Below are 8,255 nucleotides of genomic sequence, written 5' to 3'. Positions count from 1 at the left end.
ATCGAATAAAACTTATTTGCGAATAATATACTTAGCAGACACAACGACGGAGTCGGGAGGAACAGGGCGTATCAGTGGTTTATAACTAGGCTTGCATCTAAAACAAATGATGTTTTAAAACACTTCGTTTAATAGATATTCAAAACAGTGTTTTCAAAAATTGTCTTTCAAAAAAAAATCTGAAGTTGTATACTTTATACCCTCATTCTGTAAATACTTACGAATAAAAAATGTAGTGAACTTATACGATATTGAATAGTTGGAACCCTTGAAGATCGTCGTTTATGGCTAGTTAGTTAAAGCACGTAGTTGTAGTTAAATCTGATTGGTACGGAATTGATGTTCTTCTGATAATGACCGCCGACCGCAAAAATGCTGCAGTCAGAGATATTTTCGGTCCGTAAGACAGGAATCCGAAAACTTTTTCGTCAAGGGAATTAAATTTATCCTATATTTTCAATTGGTAATGTAAATCCACTGTGGTATCATAATTTGAGATCCATCACTTTTAAAAAAATTGTTTTAAACAAGGGCCTGTCTTCAACATGTTTGTTTTAAATTGATTTTCATTTTAAATACAACCCTATTTATAAAACATGCGGCAGTATTTCGTTTTAATCTACCTCATGGCAGTCAATCAATTACTATATATTATGGTCTAATTCTATCGCGAACAAAGTATGGGGAATGTCTCTGAACTGATATCGCTAATCAGTACGATGGAACAGGATGAGCTCTAAGTACCGAAAACGAGCTCATCATTAGACAATACTTCTACATAACAAACAGCAAATAGCGAAGAGTAAGTGAGTCGCAAAATATTTTAAATTAGAAGTAAAAGTGCATGGTGTGAAAATCAGATTTACTTAAGTAATTGATACTTGCAGAGCAAAACTACCTAATATTTTGAAAGGGAGAAGTAGGCTACTTCGTTACTGCCCAGTGCCCATCTTCAACAATTCACAACAGCTCAAAGACAGCATTCGCCTCAGGTTAAGTACATTTTCTGCTGATTGGTAACAAGAAAATAACGCAAACGACAACGAACCTCTTCCTTCCCCGAAAAAATAAGCCAATTACAACACCCCAAACTACTAGGTCTGCAAACCTGATACTAGGCAAATTCAGTGTCGGCGACTTAACAAAATCAATGGCCTCAAAAAGGTGACCCAGTAGAATGCAATGTTCGGCGGTCTCGCCTGAAAGTCCTTGAAATTGGAAAGGACTACAGATTTTAGCGACAGCTGCTTGAGTTATTCAACTTCTATATTGAAAGTCAATTGGTACATCATAGATCCCACATCGAGATGAAGCTAATCGATCATACAGTCATTTGTCATGCAAATTACAGAGAATAGAACCATATCAGAAATAGTTTAATAGCATGTAGTTGAATCATTCCTTTACAATTCGCGCTATACAATTGATAAAAGTTGCCAAAAAATGTTACATGAAAAATATAAAAAATTTCGAACAGTTGCAATGTAAAATACCTACATATCACTTTCCACAAACAGCTTAACACACATCAATTGTGAGTATTTAGGAGGCGGCTGGAAAGTCTTAGAAAAGTTGCGAAAATTGCAAAACCTCGCAATACCATTATAAATACTACTTCTTACTCTGCACAATATAAAAGCCGCACAAGTACCTCTGTTTCAAAAACTGTTGAGGGAGAACTGCAAGTTACCAAGTGAGTTTGAATGTAGTCGGACACAATCAGTATTCCAAGGAGTAATTGTAATAACTTGCGACTGATCATCTCTATTATACCGTCAACCTATGTTACGAGTTTAGCAAGTGAGCAGATCTACAAGGAAGTTTCTCTTTCAATGAACGGAGATGATTGCTCTACGGGAGATGGAGCACCTGACGGGATTTGCCGAATTATGCCGCATTCTTCCAAGATCTTGTCAACTTCGCCATCCTCGTAATATATCTCATTCAGGTATTGCCGCAGCGTTTTTCCATACACTTTTAAATTGTTCTCGTCTTCACCTTGATACAAAGCTTCTGCCGCCACGGACTTATGCGGCCCAAGGAAATATTCCTTGGAGAATGCGAAGTATAAAATTCCAGATGATTTAATCGTCCTGTCGTCAAGAGGTATGATTTTCCTCACGACAGACTTATCCGTTTCGTGTTCATCATCACAACTTTTCAACATAGCTACGATCAATTCGCGTGAAATTTGACTACTTTTTTTCATTTCATTGAAAAAATTGTGGATATTTTTGCAAACATCTTTGCTTAGTGCGTACTGGCTATATTTGACGGCATGGATGGCCATATTCTCTCTAAATTGTATGGTATATAAAAGGTCATGCAGCGTTGATATTACTTCTGGCGTGTCTCCGAATAATTTTGATTTAATCCTTATAAGTTCGTAGTCTTCATTTTCGCATATACTTTTCATATTTTCCTTAAGTTTTTCTTCGAAACTTGACGAATAAATGTATGTAATGATATCCTTGAACAAACCTGACTGAGCTGGGCTAGCGCTCTCCCGAAACCGTATTAGTATACCTGGTGAACGGTTACACTCGTCGGCACATGGCGTTTTAAGAAGGTTACTAATATCATGCCATGTGTAACATATACAAGTTGCCAGTATCACCAAACATAATTGAACTATAACCGTTCCAAGGTAAACCAAAAGATACACTAGTATCGTTCTACCGTACACTGTTAAAAATATTCTATGCCAAATTACTGGTCTGGTCCTGGCAGCAGTTTTACGACTCTCAGACCGGTAAATTTGAAAAATATTTCCCTGTAAATAATATTGACCGTAATTTATATTTACAAAGACTGACTGTTAAAATTTTTACGGAAAATTCCCGTTACCTGACGTAACGGAAAACGGCTGTAATACCAAGTTAGTGGTCTGGTCCAGTGCAGCAGTTTTACGCTGATGAGACCAGTAAATTCGAAATAACTCTCCCCGTAATATGATTTTACATATGCTGACCGTAGGAAATTTTACGGAAAATTTCCGTAACTAAAGGTAACAGAAATCTGCTGTAATATCAATATACTCGTCTGGTCCCTTGCAGCAGTTTTACGTTCCTGAGACCAGTAAATTTGAATCAGGTTTATTTGGTGCGGGAACACGTAAAACAAAGTAAGTGTGGATAGGATAATGACGAAAATCCAGTCTTTATTGTGGAGATCATCAGTCCGCAACTGCCTGAATGAAGATGGCTTCATCAAAACTTCAGCAGCAGTTGAAGGACTGTACTTTGGGCCATGCTCTTTTGTAGGTTCTTCTATAATCTGAACAAAGATTATGCAGTCATGAACACAGTTACAATTTGGAAACTTTGAGACGCTATAGTATGACATACTGCGACTTTTTATACTGTCAATTTCTCGAATAATGATGGCATAGGATAGCCGCATGCGGCCTGCGAAGCAATTCTTAGCAGTTTGAAAAACCCCTGTAATACCCAGCACATTTTCTAACAAATGTTGAGATATTATTGTAAGAAATACTTCCTGCAAGGCCACAAATGTCAAGATCATAGACCGTGATATAATTATCCGACAGCGGTGTTATGGTTTTACCCTAGTCATCATCAGGAACAAGTTGGTGATACTGACATCAGTGACATCCAATTCCCAAAACTTCAAAAAGTGCACACTGAGTTCATATTTCTTTGAAGAAATGAGCCAAAAAGTAGTTAGTCGTGAAGTGAATAGGTCGCATGGAGAATATAATAGTTATAAAAAATACAATTCAAATATATTTGGTCGCACTGCTCTATCACTTCTGCTCAAAGGCTCCAGACCGACAGAGAAACCCGAATGACGATTAATAATGAGCCAAATTCTAACGTCTGCGTTTACAATTAAATCACTTGTGTTCCTCAAAGCGCATACGATGAGTTAACGGCAGATTACGAATAAAACAAAGGGAGCATACAAATATGTCAGCTTATTCCGTCGTTAGAGTCAGTGTTTTAGCGGGTGAATTCAAACGATCACTCTTTGAATTTTTGCTAAAATTCCGTTGTTTGCGAGTAATGGTGCTGCTAGAATATATTCATATGATATGATCGTGAATGTTATGTAATATACCAAAATGTATACAGAATTGATAATAAACTATTCAAGCGAAAAGTAAGGGCGGGCGTTTTGATGTACCGTAACATTTTGGAATGATTTGACTGATCCGGCCCGCGAGCGGTTTGAAAGTTTGAATCCGGCCAGCGACGCAAGTTGAGTTTGATACCCATGGCCTAGGACTTCGTACCTGAATCATCTTTTCCAGCGTGATTGCAAACTTTTCTGGCAATATTCCTTTGCATCGCACGTCCAATGTATTTCGCACGGCACCGTGCTAGAGGCGAGGGGCGAAATGATCCCTTTCTATCACATAAGCATTCGACGTCATGATTCATAATGCCATAACGCTTCCATTTTCGTGTAGTTCAATGTCAGAAAATGTAATACATTCTTATAAGCCATAGCTTCTGTTCACCATTAAACTGTAACGAAAATACATAGGTCTTCAGAATCAGGACTGAGAATAACTTGCCAGGTTTGAGCTCGGATACTGCTATACCTACAATATCTGCTATCAACACCTGCAATATTCTAAAGCTAGAGTTAAGCTGTGGCTTCGAAACCCTCAATATCTTACAGCAACGCATCTTGTTATTATCCAATACGAAAACATCTCGGAACATTCAGCTTCACGTGCTCAGGCTCAAATATGTCTGACGTCTGACGCCGCTATGTCTGGAATATTATGACGTCACAGTGTAGTGTTCGCTCGAGCAGCTACGAATTCATGATCAAACAATTCATAAGGCCATTCGCTGGAAAAAGGTAAAGGACGTATACTACTCTCGTCGCAATGGCAAAGGAGCATGGCGGCTAAACACCAGCTCCAAGTGTTTCGATATATAGTTTGCATCATACATGCGTTAAGGTTAAGGAGTCTACAATGGTGGCAGAACTGGTCCAACAGATAATTACACAAAAGATCATACCTGCAGTAAAACTACATAACATACCAAATTCGCTTGGCATGCTACTATTGCTAGACCTTGATGTCTCAAAGGATACTATTTATAAAGTGATATAAACGATGGTATCTGCAATGCCCAAATGTTCGGATACCATTCACCGATTAGCGTTCAGCACGGCCATCGATGTCGTAATTTGCTTGATAATTGAAACATGATGTAATGACGAAAATCACATATATACGCCCATGTCCATAAGATCGTAAGCGTGTAAAATGATCGAATTGTAAGTGTAATAGCAATGTTGCAAATAATGATGATCCAGTAAATCGCTTTTACGAATGCAAAAGTAAATCCGGAATACTTATTATCCAGTAAATTGCTTTTACGAATCCAAAAGTAAATCTGAAATACTGGTTATCCCGTAAATTGCTTCTACGAATTTAATCTGTAACTTTTTTACCCTCTAAAAACAAGTGAATTTACTTTTGACGTGCCCGCATATTAATTTAACGGGCATTTACCGTCAATATAACTGACGGGACAAATTTACCGGTATAATTTGGGTAAATCTACGAATATTTCTAAGAGTGTAACTTGAAGTACACACAAACTCTTTAAATAATATTGCTGATCCATCATTCGTTATACAAGGGAAGTCTTTGCTCCATTGTTCGGTAAGTGTTATATTCCAAATCAACCAGCCTGCGACAGACGACATCATTAAAGTGAGTAGTATGTTTCGAATGAGATACCAATTGAATATGCTATTCTCTGGCTTATGATATGCAAACAAACGAATAACTTCACGAACAGTTTTATGCAGCCCCACACTATAGTCCGCTTCTTCCATTCTTGGTATCACATCTCCCCATTCTCGATTGATCTGTTCTGATTGCATGCCCTTAAATGGAGTTGAGCACAGTGCTTTTGTTTTGTCCTTCGACAGACCTAGTTTGAGAAATTTATCTAGCGCATAACTGAAGGTTTTTATTCCATCCTTTACGCTCTTGACATGAAGCCAAAATGAAGATAATATTAGTATCCCAATCGTTATTCCCAGCATGATGTAGCCAGCGTATCTTTGAAACCACAGATTCTCATCCGTGGCACATAGTGAATTTACATAAGCAGTTTGCGCGACTGATAATTCACCGATCTCTGTGCAATATCCAGATTGATTTTTGCCTGTTGTGGAATGATGTACTGGAACACAGTGAATATCCACTCCCTTCAATGTCATGTAGAATGGAAACAGACTTGTAACGAAGCTTCCAGCAAACAAATATCCGCGATAATCCTCCCACACTGGATTCAGGTTCATCTCACTCAGCAAATTGGTAGATACCATGTCACTGGCTGTTACGACTGACATGATCGCACTAGCCCAAGTCGAAAATCCCTACATAAATATGTGACTCTGTGAATTATTCAAAGTGTAGGCTACGGACCTGGACATATAGGATTGGACTTTACATGTAGACAATATAAATTACACAGATATGGAGTTCATTCATGATGTTGCAAAGCAGTGGTTCCCAGCGTTTTATTTCGGTCCTATTCGTATCCATTATGAAATTACCGAGTCGTCCCCATATTAAGAAATACAAAAAAGGGAATCCAAGATTTTAGAAATTTCGCATCTGAACCAAAATGGTTCCTCCACAATTCCACAAGATCATACAGTAAAAACCATTATGTCGGGTTCAAAGACTTTCCTCCTTCTTCCGATCAGAACTAGAAAATATGATCGAACACTTTACATCGTGCGTGAAGAAGGGATCCAAATAGGGTTGCATTTAAAACAAACATATATTTAAATTAAAAACATTTTCAAGCCATGAAGTCACGAATGTTCAATTGTGACTTCACAGTGGAATGACATTGACAATTGAAAATATAGGGTAATCTCCTTTGACGAAATATCTGTACTATTAATGTTGAAGAGACTATTTCTAGGGTTTAAACCACCCCATATCTATATATGTCAGCTATATCGGGTGGCAATTGTACGTAGGCTAATACAGCATGTTGTTTTTAGAAAGTGTTTACACAATTATGGCATAATGTTACAACTTGAAAAAAAAACAATTTTTTTAAACAGCATTTTTTGAAACACTGTTCAAAACTTGTTTTAAACTAAGTGTTTTTAAACACCATTTGTTTTAAATTCAACCCTAGATCCAAACGACTCTTGGATTTTTTTGGTATGCTTTAAGGCAGACCTGGGAAAAGTGCTGCCCGCCGAGTTATTCTGTGTGTCCAAAGGAATAATTCTTGGAATTCAGAACATAAAACCTACTTTTTAATGTTGTTTCGTAGACTGAAACTATAGGCTGGGAAATTCTTTTACTTTCAAGCCTGCTAATTACTATGCTGCGATTACGCAGCCTACGAACCTCGCATATGCGTAATCCAGATTCAAAATAAAGTCAATGTGACAAATTATGCCGTAACAATCAAAGTCACGATAATTCACAAAACTTTCGTTTTCACATTACGCATTACACCAGTGGTTCTAAAACTAGGGGTTGGGCCCCCCTGGGGGGCGTCAAAGGATCTGAAGGGGGCGCGAAGCCGCGGTCTATTGAAATACTTTGAATTCATAGTTTTTGCTCTGTATATAGTGGGATTATTGCATTCGTGAATTCTCTCATCAACAGTCATAACTTTCCATGCCGTCAAACTATCCGTTGGGAGTGTCAGCATTCTGGTTTCATTTTGTGATATGACGATAAAGTGGTGCGGAATGTTTCACTATTATAAAAAGGGGGCGTGTCTAAAAAGGATGATAACCACTACATTACACGTTATGTGCTTCAAAGTGTTACGTGATACGTTTCCAAATCCCTCATTCGTAAAACAAATCAATCGGTCCCCGTGTTTACTATGACTCATCGTCACCTATAGCGGGTGAACGGGCATGTAAAAAAAAGAAAGCCGAAAGGTGAAATTCATAGAAGGTTTGAAGCAATAAATATGAGTTTACTGAAGCCTAGGGTAAACCGGTTTTTCAGTAGTTAGTGTCGATCAGGTCGCCGTGTTTAAGAAATATAGTATGGGTCGGTCTGATGACAAAACACGAAGACATACACTCTATCCAGGGATGGCGAAAACTGTCAGTTTCGCTCCACAACAAGGCTATTTAGCGAAGCTACACAGTTCCTGGAAGACAGCGATAAAGACAATATGATGTTTGCTGTGTAATAAACATTTCAATATCTTAATAACAAAACGCGGACAGGGATTTAAAGAGAGTTTAAAAAGACTGATGTTCAACAT

The 8,255-nt window shown here is 37.9% G+C and overlaps 1 long non-coding RNA gene across 1 annotated transcript; it reads right to left on the bottom strand.

Moving 5' to 3' along the window:
• Positions 1-3,079: 3,079 nt before the first annotated feature.
• On the bottom strand, positions 3,080-4,670 carry LOC145436120 (uncharacterized). The gene is made up of 2 exons (XR_013914181.1): positions 4,256-4,670; positions 3,080-3,276 (listed from the first exon to the last, which is right to left on the bottom strand). It is a non-coding gene; the product is annotated as an uncharacterized LOC145436120 (long non-coding RNA).
• Between the last annotated feature and the right edge of the window lie 3,585 nt (positions 4,671-8,255).

This window comes from Botryllus schlosseri, chromosome 3 (assembly GCF_051294905.1).
Source record: "Botryllus schlosseri isolate E-star chromosome 3, Bs_hap1, whole genome shotgun sequence".
Classification (NCBI taxonomy): Eukaryota; Metazoa; Chordata; class Ascidiacea; order Stolidobranchia; family Styelidae; genus Botryllus; species Botryllus schlosseri.
The sequence above is the reverse complement of the archived record's forward strand: the minus strand, read 5'-3'. Positions and strand labels throughout refer to the sequence as shown.